The sequence below is a fragment of the Aquarana catesbeiana genome, linkage group LG05 (assembly GCF_042186555.1).
Source record: "Aquarana catesbeiana isolate 2022-GZ linkage group LG05, ASM4218655v1, whole genome shotgun sequence".
Classification (NCBI taxonomy): Eukaryota; Metazoa; Chordata; class Amphibia; order Anura; family Ranidae; genus Aquarana; species Aquarana catesbeiana.
In genome coordinates this window covers 549,627,430-549,642,563 of record NC_133328.1, presented here as the reverse complement: position 1 = coordinate 549,642,563, position 15,134 = coordinate 549,627,430, and positions in this window count along the sequence as shown.

Sequence of the window (15,134 nt, the reverse complement as noted above, 5' to 3'; positions counted from 1 at the left end):
AGGTTGGGTTCACACTATCTTCGCATGTGGCTCACAGTATGGGGTCCGGTGCGTCCCCGTTCACAGTTTCAGGTCCACTTTCAGCCCGGGCTCCTGTACAAATTCACACCTGAACCACATCGGAGAAATGTGATCCGGCTCCATAGAGAGCCAGTCAAAATCCCCTGCTATTGCTAATTGGATGCGGGTCAGTTCACAATAATGTGACCCCAGCCTGAGTGCTGAACTCGCACGATTTCAAACCGGTAATGCAGTCCGACTTCGGGGGCGATTTGACAGACATCTATGCGGGTTCATTCAAATCGTCCCGAAGTAGCAAAAAGTAGGGCAAAAACTAATTTTGGAAATCGGTGCTGGGCCCGCAAATTCAGCGTCGCACCGATTTGGACGGTGTCATTGCCGAAAATAGCCGGCGATTTGACATGTCAAATCGCATGTCAAAACGGCCCGGTATGAACGTGGGCTTATTTTCAAAGCTTAATTAAACAAGCTAAAGTTAGCAGCTGATTGACTACCATGTACAGCTACACCAGATATTACACTCTCCAGTTTTAGTAAACCAACCTTATGTCTTATGAAAAACAGGCAGATTTGCTCAGTTTGTATGGAATCTTTCAATTCATGAATCATGGATTCTTAAAATGTATAATTCTCAGCAGATCAGACAGATCCACATGAATAAACACAGGAGTATATGAGAAATGATCTGGTCATCTCTACAGGCAAAAACAGGAGACAGAAAAACGGGAGGTTTTTGCTTTAACAAATGGATCCTGTTCTTGAATTCTTCTCTAAATTTACGGATTCACATGAATGTGAACTTTAAAATGACAACGTGGCAGTGCTGACATTTTTATATTATTTAAAAACACAAAGGTTTATTGTGAAATCCTCATGTAAGTGCCCACAAGCTTGTCTGAAATCAAATATAATACTGTATGTCTAGACATATTATTAACATGGTAGAACATTTCTAATTTCATCATGTTGTTTCCCATTCACAAAATTCATTTGTAGTTTGGTGGAGTGTTGTGTTTCTTTCTCTGCTACTAAAGCAATAAGCAATCTATCTTCTGTCTCTCATACACAGTAAAGACATTTTTATTGGGCAGGAAATGGTAGCTGGAAACAAAGGAGCCATATAAAAAACCTTTTCCAGAGCCGTGTTCATGTGATGTGTAATACTCCTCATACTAGGGAAGGATCTGGGAACCCAGAAGCATATTCACTTCATATAAAGTGTGTGTGATCAATGAAGAATATTTCTTACACGGTGCTGTTATATGTGCGTACATCAGTGGCGGCTGGTGCTCAAAATTTTTTTGGGGGGGCGCAAACAAACTGAAAACTTCTGTAAAATACTGAAGCAAAAACATCAAATGCAGCAACTGTGCCATCAACTGCAGCCACTGTGCCCATCATATGCAGCCACTGTGCCCCATCAAATGCAACCACTGTGCCCATGAAATGCAGCCTCTGTGCCCCATGAAATGCAGCCTCTGTGCACCATGAAATGCAGCCTCTGTGCCCCATGAAATGCAGCCTCTGCGCCCATGAAATGCAGCAACTGTGCCATCAATTGCAGCCACTGTGCCCCATCAAATGCAGCCACTGTGCCCCATCAAATGCAACCACTGTGCCCATGAAATGCAGCCTCTGTACCTAATCAAATGCAGCCACTGTGCCCATGAAATGCAGCCGCTGTGCCCATCATATGCAGAAAAGCAAATATTCATTTGCTTTTCTAACACGTCTGGGTGGACTGCGAGCACAATGCCCTGCGCTCCAAGTCCACCTATTTTGAAGCCTATTAGAGCCTATAGCTCTAATCAGGTGCTTCAAAAAAACACCCCCGCCGCTGGAATTCAGGCACCTGGCGTCTGAAAAGGGACCGGACGCCTGAATAGGGGGTGGCAGCGTTGCTGTGGATAGATTCATGCTATGCAATGCGATGGATAAATCTATTCATTTGTTATATAGGGGACGGCGTGACGGAGGGGGCGGCGCCCGTGCGCCCTTAATGGACGAGCCGCCTCTGGCATACATATTTATTATCCTTGACTAAGGAATGACTAAGCGTTTAGGATGTGTACCTGAGACTGTTTCTTTGTTAAAAGTAATCAACAGCCTAATTCAGGGCTGCCCAACCAGTGGCCTGGGGGCCACATGTGGCCTGCGAAGCCCTCTGATGTGCGCTCTGATGTGGCCTGAGACCTCCTGCTCTGGAATGGCAGATTGGCAAGCCCAGATCGCGGGTTGCCGACCCGCCATCCCAGAGCATCAATGTTGTCAATGAAGCCGACAGTAGAGGAAGCAAGCAGCAGTGGAGCAGAGCCGCATAAGCCGATGCTTCCTGTATAGTGCCATCTCCTGTCACAAGCAGAGTGAGACCAGATGCACTCTGTGTGGGACATCAACAGCCAATAGTACCTGAATCGAAGACTTATTAAAGGTAAGTTTATTACTAAGATCACAGTGTAAAGTATATACGGGCATATCTGTTCTGCAGTGGTTAATGGGCTGCTTTTAAACTGATCCACAGGTTCACCTGCACTGAGCTATAGACTTCTGTTATTACCTGTGGGTTTGGTGCACTTTCAGAAAGTGCACTGCACCTGTAGGATATAATAGAAGTCTATGGAAAAGTGCAGCTAACCCGTAGGAAAGCCACAGGTGCATTGCGCTGCACCCGCGGTATGGGTAAACTGAAGCGCATCATTGTGAAAGCAGCCTTATGGCCCGTACACACGATCCAAAAATCGGATGAAAAATACCGCTTTTGAAGCGATCGTATGGTAATCGGAATCCTCCATGTCCTCGATGTCTTCTCCTGTCCGCTCCTCCCTTCCTCTCCTATGACTGGATGCCTGATAGGCGTCCAATCACAGCACCTGTCGTTTCAGCCAATTAGGTGACAGGTAACAGACCCGAGCACCTGATTGGCGGAGAGGCAGTTCAGTGTTAGGAAAGCAAATATTCATTTAGGTGTTAGGAAAGCAAATATTCACAGCTATGTGTACTGGGAGCGCCAAGCATGGCGCTCGCTGTTTACCTTTTTTTGACGCCTATTAGAGCCTATGGCTCTAATCAGGTGCTTCAAAAAAAATAAAAATACCCTGCCGTATAGTGTAGTGGATAGCATGCTCACCTAGCAGTAAAAAGGATCACTGGTTTAAATCCCAACCACGACACTACCTGCCTGGAGTTTGCATGTTCTCCATGTGCCTGCATGGGTTTTCTCCAGGTACTCCGGTTTCCTCCCACGCTCCAAAGACATGCTGGTAGGTTAATTGGCTTTACTAGGGCCAACGTTGGCCCTAGTATATGAATGTGAGTTGGGGACCTTGGATTGTGGGCTCCTTCAGGGTAGGGACCGATGTCGCTGGGGACCTCGGGGGGAAAAAAAGCCATTTATACTTACAGTGGAATATTTTTACTTTTTTTTTTTTTGCGTATAGTTTATATACTGTTTTTGGGCGAGTTTAGAAAATTAAAGTGGGCCAGTATGGATGAAGTCCAGGGCTAAATTTTTGTCCCAGTCCAGCCCTGACCACATCCAATGATTGGTAAGCTACAATATGGTCATTTTTTGTTTTAGGGTTTAGCTACGCTTTAATTGATTGCTATGAGTTATCACCCACTGTGCATCCCTGTTGCTCTATGTACTATTTATAGAATACGCTTATACCAAATTTGATCTGCTGGAGATAAAGGGACATTCTCTGACAATTATGTTGGTTGCTATGGAAATCCAGAGAAGGGGAGGCCACAAGTCAACACCAAACACCAGTGGGGGTGAGATGGGAGCACATTATTTACAAATGAAGTGAAATAATTGTTTTTTTTTATCTCTTAACATTGCTACTAACACAATGGAATACAATCAGATTGTACAATAAATGCAGATTTGTAGAATTGCACAGAAATCTTAGATTTCACAAATTCATTATTCTATTCATAAAATATAGATGAAATTATATAACAATTAATCGGATAAAATAGTATTTTTTAATTCACTGTTAGCAGATTATAGGGATGGCTGTATATGTTACAACGTTCTTTTATTCTTTTTTGTTTTCTGTTTTGAAGGATAATTATGAAGCCTACAATTACCAGATACATAGTTAACTTTGCAGTAAAGTCACTAAACCTATGATCTGAATGTACAAATGTCATGGTACAGCAGTGAAGTGGGAGTTGTGTATATAGCGGTACCCTCTTGAGGGCTGCTGAGTGTTGTAGTCCATCTGTCACCCTGCCCAGCCAAGCACACAGTTCTCATTCACCCTCAGGCAGAAAACCAGTCCTTGAACTTTGTTTGTATTTTTATTAAGGGGAATAAACATGGATGGGGATGAGATATTCATTAGATGCCCAAACTGATTTGGAGAAAAATATATATGGGACCGACTATTTACACCTCCGGTATATACAACTCCAATCTTCAACTCCAGCACATCACGTGCTTGCAGACTATCTCTCCTCAATACCTCCAGCACATCACTTGCTTGCACTCTCCGGAGACTCCGGACCAGCTAGCACTGATTTATCGGCCTGACACTGGCTCAACCAGGCCTAGGGTGAATGCCTTTTGCAGGCATGGACTACGGGCCCCTTTAGTGTAGCAAAAATATGTCAGTCCTTAATGCTAGCTGTCTACGTGGCTACTGAGCCCAGTACCACCTCTTCAAGCCCTGCCAGCCCTCCTGGCTGCAGCTGTCTCTCTCTCTACTGCCCATAACACCCCAGTCCATCCTATTGGCTCTGCACCCATCTCAGACTGCAATCTCCCAGTCCTCTCAGGAGTGCCTCCCCAGTCCTTTCCCGGCTGTGTGTCACTCACCAGTCCTCTTGGCTGCGACCTTTTGTTCTTTTTCTGGAGACTTTGCCTGGCAGTGCTCTCCAGCTGTCCTCTCTTGCTCCCATGCCACCTGTCCAGGACACCTCCGTGTGTCATGAGAAGGGTCCTGTCCACACCCGAGCCCCAGGCCCATGGTCACCCCCCGCCGGAATGTGGAGTTCCCTCAAAGGACTCCATTCTCTAACACTCTCCAGCTTCCACCCGAACAACTCCCCCCCAACTGGGATGACCCTGGGTATTTAAGGAGGTCTGCCCCCTGCCAATCCACATTGGGGATTGGTCAGTGCTCCCCAGAACACCCCAGACAGCTCAACCTCCCCTCTCCTCCTTCCATTCCAGAAGACACCAGAACATGCTGGAAAAAAGTGGGAGGTCTTGGTGATGCTGCCTGTGAGTCACCCAGGTCTACTTTAAGGAGGCCTGCCCCCTGCCAATCTATGTTGGGGATTGGTCAGGGCTCCCCAGAACACCCCAGACAGCTCCCCCTCCCTTCCCTTCCTTCCTTTCCTGAAGACACCAGAACATGCTGGAAAGAAGTGGGAGGTCTTGGTGATGCTGCCTGTAAGTCACCCAGCTCTACTCCGAGTCACTCCCAACCCAGATCAAAACACACACATGCTTGGCTGCCAGCCAAGCCTCGAAATGTACCTACTCTCACAAAAAAAAATGCACTTTCCTTTTCTGCTGACAGTTGTCACCAAATGTTTTTGGGGTATACATATACTTTATGTGAAAAATGTGTCACCGGGGCAAAATGTAATAAAAGATTATTAAATAAATCCCCTCCTGTGTTGTCAGCTGCAGCTAAAGCGACTCCACCAGATAGTGAGGTGTGCTATTGTATATATGAATAGCCGCGCTAACCTAAATTACACATCAACATACAATTCCAATATATATATATAATATAACAACACCAATGTGCACTGTGCCCAATATTTAAATGATAATCCAAAATAATATAAAATGTCTATCCGTTCAGGATTGTGATTCCTTGCGTGTATTCACACTCCTTTATATATATTATTCTTCAGTTCCATGCTCAGCATGCTATCCACCACGATCATAGTGTAAAATCCTCTACCATCCAAAATTCTTACTCACCAGTAGGAATGGGCTCGGGTGTGTTTAGATAGAACTCGCCAGGAAGCTGTCACTGCAAACAATCGTAGGCAGCGTGTGTATGTGCAGCTGCCGGTTGGGAAATGCCTCACTTGCCTATGATTGGTGGTGTGCAGTGATGGCTTCCTGGTGGGTTCGATCTGAACACACCCAAGCCCATCACTACTCACCAGATAACCATAAGTAAAAAATTTGCTCATCCAATGCACCAGGGATCCTGTATCCAATGGTATGATTTCCCCGTCGCATTCAGTCATGTAAGCAGAAAATGTCATCATTGCGCAACATATTTCTTCAATTTAAAAAATACATCCAGTTTAAAAAGCTAACTCACATTTAAAAGTCCCCTCCGAATGGTACTAAGTCTTTTCAGCAAACCGTATCTATGTGTGTATATATTAATCAGCGCTGCCAAATGTGACAAAGAAAATATATATAAACAAACAGATATCAACACTAAATACCAACAGTGAATATATTGCTGCCAGTACTTGTGTTTTCACTTCACCTTTAAACTCACATAGGATAAATTTAGTACAGCGCAATCATCAGTAAAGTGGTAATATAACATACATAAAACACAATATAAGTGTACCAAAAAGAAAAAGTCTCAAGTATATCAACAAAACTCCCTTTATCTTCCCAGAAATGTGAAAAAAAAAAAAGCGCCGCAAAAGCACCGCAAAAACAACTGGCGCTAACACGCTGTTTTAGCGGAGCTTCAGTGTGAAAGGGGTCTTAAAGCTGGAGGTGAGCTGCTAGAAAGCACTGGTGGTGGATTGCACGAGCACCTGTTTTTGATTTATTGTGATTGTTGCACACAGAGGTGGCAAGAATATTCGATATAAGGATTTTTTCATTTTTTTTTCTAGTTTTGAAATGTTTTGTTTTTTTCACGTTTCTGGGAAGAAGAAGTGAATTGTGTTGATACTTGGATATTAAGATACTTTTTCTTTGTGGTACACTTATATGTGTGTTTTATGTATGTTATTTTACCACCTTATTGATGATTGCGCTGTACTAAATTTATCCTATAATCTATATTTATGGCTGTCATGCCACTCCGTGCAATAAAGCCGGCGTGCATTCCAATCCTCGGATGTGGTATTACCCAGGGACAGGAAGTGACATCTACGTCGCTCCACTATGCCTCAGTGCGTTTCGCATGAATAATGCATCATCAGGATGCTGAGTTGTCAGTTTAACTAATCCTAGGCACTTTTCAAGTGGCTATAAAGTCAAATCATTTTTTACCTTTGTTCTGTCAGTCAACATTGACTATTTTTAATCCTTATGCTGCTAGCATTAGTAAGTAGATTAGTAAGTAGATAGGAACGTACTGTATATAATATTTACTTGTTTTAAACTTTTTTTTTTACATTTATTCAGATGCTTCCTGGTTTCCAAGCCTCTGCAAATGATGCCATACATCCCAGGAATCTTTAGGAGGCGAGGAGGATTTTTGCTCATGCTTGAGCTAGGGGCAGATAGATTGCAGGAAGTAAATGCTACACAAATCATCTGCACTTACTCAAGATGGCTACAGAAATGCTAGGGGGTGTTTTTCAAAGTCATTTTTCAGGAAATAAAGCATGGAGTCATGGATGTGTAGCACCCACTTAGTTGCTAGGTGAGGTAAATTTAGTTGACTCCTCTGTAGGCAGAGAAGTATTGGTTGATTTGTTGTGTTTTGACTGTGCAGTGCTCCAAGGGCTGTGGTTCTGACACCTCCCCATTTTTTTCTGTGGATAGTTCTAGAATCTAGTGGGTGGAGAAGCAGAGACTGCAGCCTGAATATTTATGGCATTTCCACCAATCCCTGGGGAGGCAAGGCCCAGTAGGTGGGGGTACAACCCTTAAATACTCTGAAGTCTGGGAGCAGAGTCCAGGGTTCAGTCGCCTGGAGAGGACCCCTCTGTGCTGGGGGGCTCTGACCCTTGGCAGAAGGAAGGCCAGGAGGAAGAGAGGAGAGAGAGAAGGAGTGGCTGGAAGCCTCACACCCTTTACCAGCCTCAGCTAGGCTTATCTAAAGACACCCTAAAATCAAATCCAGGCCTGTACAGCTGTCTGCCTCTAGAGCATCCCATTGGATTCCATGATTCGCTTAAAAGGACTGAGTGAGCAACTTCCACTGCTACCTACTCCCAAGCCTGTATAGTGTGGACAGTAAGGCTGCAATACTTTACGTGTGCCAGGTCCAGGGGACGGCTAAGTGGCAGCACAAAGCAGCCAGAAGCAGCAACCCCATTTCTCTAGCTTGGCACAGCAATAGCCACATGCTTTGGCATTCCTGCAAGGAGCGGCACCTCCATCTTCAGTTCTGGAACTTCTACTTGTTGCTAGTTTGCTGCTCCATCACTCCCAGTCAGTTCACAGTAGCCAGAGACATTAGGAAGTCCTCAAGAGTTTATCCAGTTCTTTAAATCTGGGCATTCCATGCATCCCTCATTCCTATTCAAGGTATCCCCTAAATAAACAGAAACATAACAAAACTCCTAGATTGCTCATTGTGCCTGTGAAGAAAGTGTGGACAATTCCAGTTGCCTGGCTGTGTGGGGGAAAGACCCGAAAATACAGTGGCTATTACGGGAGTAAGCGCTACAGATGGATGGGTGAGTTTTTTTTGAAAAATCAAAATGAATTAAAAAGCATTTTGTTTTGTGGTGCTCAGATTCAGTGTAGTTCTGCTTTAATAATTTCCCTGCATTAGAGTTAAAAATGTCCCTCTAGCTGTTTACCACCCTGACACTAACCTAAGTTCTCACTCCATACAGTGCTGTGCCCCTCTGCAGTGTTTCTCTCCTCTCTCCCTGCTCTCACAGGACACAGAGGCAGCATCCAGAGCATTGGCTCCAGCTGCTGTCAGTCAAATCATGTGAGGGGGGAGCAGGGGGGGTATCTATTGATGCACACAGCCTAGCTCAGGAGCCCGCCCCCACATATGCCCCCAATAGCAAGTGGCTTGCTTTGGTGACACATGTAGAGAAAAGGAGCAGCAGGGAGACCCTAGAAGAGGACGTAAAGGACCGCTCTGTGCAATACCACTGCACCACAGAGCAGGTAAGTGTAAACCTCTTTTTATTGTAGGAAAAAAAAAAAGCTTTTACAACTACTTTAAGGTGTATGGGAATCAATCTCCCTGTTGTATTTTCCCTTTTGGTTTTATTGGTTTCTACATTATACTATCCACTATATTTGTTTGCCCCATGCTAATACATAAATTCTGTAGCACCAGTCCATAAGCAAACACTCATTTTTTCCCCATATTACAACATGGGCTGAAATCATATTTTACACCATGATTCTACAGATTCTAGATCAGGGATAGAGAGATTCAAGCAGTTTTTGTGACAAAGAGTTGTCTCATTTTCTGTTGCCATACAGATGCAATATAATAGAGTACATGGATGATCTCACTACTCAAATGTGAGTCATGTGTTACAGGAGTGAGATTTCTCTCTCTAAATATAGATGACATCACTACTCTCCAAATGTAACAATGCAGTATAAGGGACCTTTGGTAAATACTGTATGTGTATGATTAATGAAATATATCAGTACAATTAAAGGTGAACAGAAAAATGATTGAACGCTAAAAGTAATAGAATACTAGTTTCGCAGACAGAATAGATTACACATCAAAACATCGAGCAATCATAACATTCTTCTGATATTTTTTTATTAAAATATAAATGTCTGTAATAAATAAAGAAATACATTTTTTTATAAAATAAAAATATGCTGTATTGTTTTTAAGTAGTATGTTTTAGATTAGGTTTGCTAATCACAAATATAAAAATAATTTTTATATTACTGCTTGTGTGTCCACAATTGGAAAGCACATTTTTGGATTTCACAAAGTACAAAGCTTTACAGAATGGTCTGGTTTTGATGAAATGGCCGTAGTTTTGTTTGATTAAGAAAATAATGCATCACCTCCAAATATAGACTATTACAAACCTAAAGCATGTGCTATCAACACAGCATTCATAATATGCAATAGGCATCCACAATATTCAAAAATGATAATAAAACTAAAATCAGTGTGAATAAAGTCCAATGCAAAAGAGTCCAAAATATGTGATAAATACCATCGCAAAGAAAGTGTCTTCCACCAGCTAATGGAAATCCTCATATTTAAGTTTGAAATATAGTCTAAATTTGGAGGTGCTGCATTATTTTCTTTGTTGGTTTGTTTGGGTACTATATATTTACGTATTGCAACCTGCCCATTTCTTTTCTTTAGCTCTGCCCCCCTTTTATGTTTTCATTTTTGTTTGTTTAAAGGCTTTATTAAATGTCCAGATGTTGTGCATTAAATGATATGAGTGACACAGACACACTCGTGCACATGGCTTATTTATTTATTTAGTACATGAATTCCTTCCTAAAAATATAAATGTTGTTGACTTTGTAAGAGCAAAGCTGATTGAACTACTGAGTGTAACATACTTAAAATTTTGTATTAGTGCAAGAAATCGCTGATATACATGTAGCACTACCTCCATAGGTGCTGCTGGTTAAGAAAGGGTCCTTGGTACTTTGCCTTGAACTCCATGAGAACTTCAGCCCCTCTGACACACTGGGGTTGATTTACTAAAGGCAACTAGACTGTGCACTTTGCAAAGTGCAGTTGCACTCTGCAGGTGCAGTTGCTCCAGAGCTTAGTAAATGCGGTAAAGCTTCACTTTGCAAAGAACACCCAATCACATGCAAAGGAAAATAAAAAAACAGCATGTTTGCTTGCACGTGATTGGAGGATGGAAGTCAGCAGAGCTTCTGCTCATTTACTAAGCTCTGGAGCAACTGCTCTTGTAGAGTGCAACTGCACTTTGCAAAGTGCACATTCAATTTGCCTTTAGTAAATCAACCCCACTAGGTTGAGTGTACAAAAGCATGCAATATCACAGAAAATCACTAAAAGTAATACCTGGTAACCAGTAATAATACCATGTCCACAAAAAGGGGACTGGATTAATTAGTAAAGGCAAAATTTCTATATTGTCATCTGATATAGTAGGTACTGAGGCACACATGAAAATGGATTAACAAAAGTAATAACGCAATTTAGCATATAAGGTTAAGGACACCTAGAGGGCAGCAGTGGGAAGCAATAAAGCTGGATTTACCGAATACAGGAGACTATACTGCCGAAGTGCACTAATAGTGACTATTCTATTCCTAGACTGACTGGATGTAAACTCTCCAAAAAAAAAGGGGATTGGTAGTGGATGGGGGCGAGGAAATAAAAGGACTTGCAGGATAAGTATTATGGGAGGGGCAGTCTTTTGAGACGTTCCTCTGCTGGCTATCGTTGGGGCACTTTAGAAGCATCAGTGCATTAATGACTGTCTCAGTTACCCTGCATGCAGTATAAGTACAGTATAGCTATGGTATAGTCTTGGCACATGTGCAAGGGTGGATGTGGTTCAGTTGTGGTAATGGTTTGGTATAATGCAGTATAGAGTTGGTATAGGTGCAGTATAGATGTGGTATGGATGTGGCATTGATGCTGAATAGGTACAGGTACAGTATTGCTGTAATAGACTTAAAGCGTTTGTTAACCCAAAAAAAAAAATGGATCCTGCTCCTTTAAAACATGTTATATGACACAGTGCTTGTCCTGTGTCTTTTAGCCCCCTGTAACACCTAAAAAAACCTGGCTGATCCTGCCAGTTTTTCCCCACCCCTCCTAACACCATGGTCATTTTACTTGCTTCCATCATCAGCAGCCTGCTATCTGCTCTCCTCTCTGCTCCTATGTCCTACTCCCCCTCCCCTCTCTGTCTGTGTGTGAGCCACCCCTCTCCCCTCCTACTGCTCTCATAACACTAATCTGTATACACCATCAGCACTGCCTCCTATTGCAGTGTCCCCTCTGTGAATGATTTATAAATATAAATGCTGTAAATACCTAATTTATGAGCAGAGATTGTGATCACATGACCAGCCAGCTCTCTCCTCCTCCCCTCCAGACTGACATCAGCAGAGAAACCTCAGAAAGCTGGCCAGTCATGTGATCGCAATCTCGGCAGTGAAATTAGGTATTTGCAGCATTTATTTTTATAAATCACACACAGAGGGGGATACTACACTAGGAGGCAGTGCTGATGGTGTATACAGGTTAGAGTGGCTTAACAACCACTTTAATATCCTGTGACTTAGTTCCTGCTAACAGTGTAAATGGTGTTGATGGGGACAAGCGCCTCTTCCCCACAACCTAGGACGGTGGTTGTGGGGGTCTGCAGGTGGGGGGCTTATCGGAATCTGGAAGCCCACCCATGTAAATGAGTATGGGGTATATAGTTCCTCTACCCATTCACCAAAAAAGTGTACAACACGTGTTTTTGACAAGTTCCCCAGTGTAGATCTATCATCATGCATGATGCTTGTCACACTGTCGGACCCGAAAAAAAGAAAAAAAACCTCCAGTCTCGTGGAAGGCTCCCGCTGCCTGCCTGTTCTGCCGTCTGACATTTCTTAAATAACTAAGGGGTGGAGTTGCCTGATGACATCATCGGGTGACTCTACCCCTTAGTTATTCAAGAAATGTCAGGCGACGGGAGCCTTCAATAAGACCAGATTCTTTTTCTTTTTTCATGTCTGGTGGTGCTAAGATGGATCTACACTGGGGGATATTTAAAAAAAAAAATTAATAAAGGACTTTTAAAAATTTGTGTTGTGTCTTTACTTACTTTTTACACTTTTTTGGTGAATGGGTAGGGCTACTCTGTACTCCAAGCTCATTCACATAGGGGGGCTGGGATCTGGGGGCCCCCTTGTTAAAGAGGGCTTCCAGATTCTGATAAGCCCTCTGTCTGAAGACCTCCACAACCACCAGCCAGGGTTGTGGGGAAAAGGCTCTTGTCCCACCCACCCCAAAGCACCCTCCCATTTTGAAGGCATGTGGCCTGGTATGGTTCAGGAGGGGGCACAGGTCCACAGGTCTCGCGGACTCGATGTCCGCCGGTGGCCCGCGATCGTGGCCGAAGAGGCAGAATGGGGAGATGCCTATTTAAATAATGCATTTCCCAGTTCTGCCTAGAAACATGACAGGGATCTACTTCCCCCAGTGATTGGGAGCAGTGATCTCTGTCATGTTCTAGTGAGCCCATCCCTCCTACAGTTAGAACATGCTGATGGAACACAGTTAACCCCTTGATCGCCCCCTAGTGTTTAACCCCTTCCCTGCCAGTGACATTTACACAGAAATCAGTGCATTTTTATAGCACTGATCGCTGTATAAATGCCAATGGTCCCAAAATAGTGTCAAATGTGTCCGATCTGTCCGCCGCAATGTCGTCAAATCGCAGATTGCCACCATTACTAATAAAAAAAAATATTAATAAAAATGCCATAAATCTATTCCCAATTTTATAGACACGATAACTTTTGCGCAAACCAATCAATATATGCTTATTGCGATTTTTTTAACCAAAAATATGTAGAAGAATACATATTGGCCTAAACTGTGGAAGAAATTTGTTTTTTTTATATATTTTTTGGGGATATTTATTATAGCTGAAACGCACTACCCCCGTAGGAGCTGCTGGGTAGTTCGTTCCTTTTCGCCAGTGTGTTCCATTACCCCCCACTTCCCTGCATTGATGACACCGCAGACAGTCTTGAACAAATAACATGAACTTTATTCTTTCCTTTAGTATATAGCAGAAAGAATGTGAACAAATCCTCCAGAAATATGAGCTGCCTTCTTAACTTGGTTCCTGTAATGGTCTGCAAATCTTCTCCCTCCTGTTTACTACTAATTCCCAACCGCACAGCATCTCCAATTTAAGTTCTAAGAACAATACTCTGAATAGAGTTCTTAGACAGACTGTTAGGAATTTTTCCCAGGTGATCCTCAGCACCCTCAGTCTTTGGAAATACTGATCCCCTGGGTTTGCACTCACGTGTACATTTGAGCGACCGTCCATGTTTGCCATAAGAGGGTCCTCTCCCAGTTTTTCTATTTTGTTGGTAATAGTAGCCTCTCCTTTTTAGATGTTGCAGGTTCCCACAGTTATCTCCTACAGCTCTCCTCCTGTTAAGGCATGTTCCCCTCCCTAGAGGGGAGAGTTCTTAAGCTGCACCAGCTTCTACATACTGCCTTTCTCTGCTGTTCTCTTCCCATCAGCAAGCCTCCCTTGAGTATGTGACCCACAGTTTATATAGGCCTGTATGCCCCTGTCCATACAAATTAATGATAGGCTCAGGGTGACCCATACAACTAACTACACCCTGTTCCAAATCAACCTGTCCTCCACCACCTCTCACTGGTCAAACAAGGCGTCACTTTTGACAGAATGCAGGTGGTCACACCCCCAATTCTACTCTGTCATTCCTCCCCACCAAAATAAACCCAGCCATGCTTAAACCAAACAGGGTAATGCCTGGAATTTTCTCCTAACTCTAACCCTCACTAACTATCAAGCACACACCTAAGTAGGTGGGCGCTACATAGCAAAAAGTAAAAAATATTGCTTTTTTTTTCAAAATTGTGGCTCTTTTTTTGTTTATAGTGCAAAAAATAAAAAATGCAGAGGTGATCAAATACCACCAAAAGAGAGCTCTATTTGTGGAAAAAAAAGGACGTCAATTTTGTTTGGGTACAACGTCGCACGACCGTGTAATTGTCAGTTAAAGCGATGCAGTGCCGTTTCGCAAAAAAGGGCTTGGTTAGGAAGGGGGTAAATCCTTCTGGGGCTGAAGTGGTTAAAAAAGAAATTCATCATATAGTACCAGTGAAGGTACTTTCACAAACTCAAGTGAAAATGATAGGCTAATCTGCCCAGGTTCAGCGAACCTGTTTTGAAATTCAGTGACCCCAACTTGGCACCTAAACCTGTTGAAACATATGAGGAATAAATCCTATTGTTAAGTTTTTGCCACTTATTGGCCTAACTATTGAACTATTGTCAAAAAAGGACATGGGGAGTTGGGAACTGCAATGGGGACATTTAACAAAGCAAAACGTTTTAGAAAAAATTCTGTAAGGTTAAGAGAGGGCTCTTTTAAGGTGACATGAAAAAACACCAATCCTTTAAACTACATGCTTGGAGGATGCCTGTAAGCTGCATTTGGTGTTAAGAACATAAAGCTACAATCCTCAGCCTGTTACAAATTGGCTAGTAGCACAGCAGTTTAATAGCAG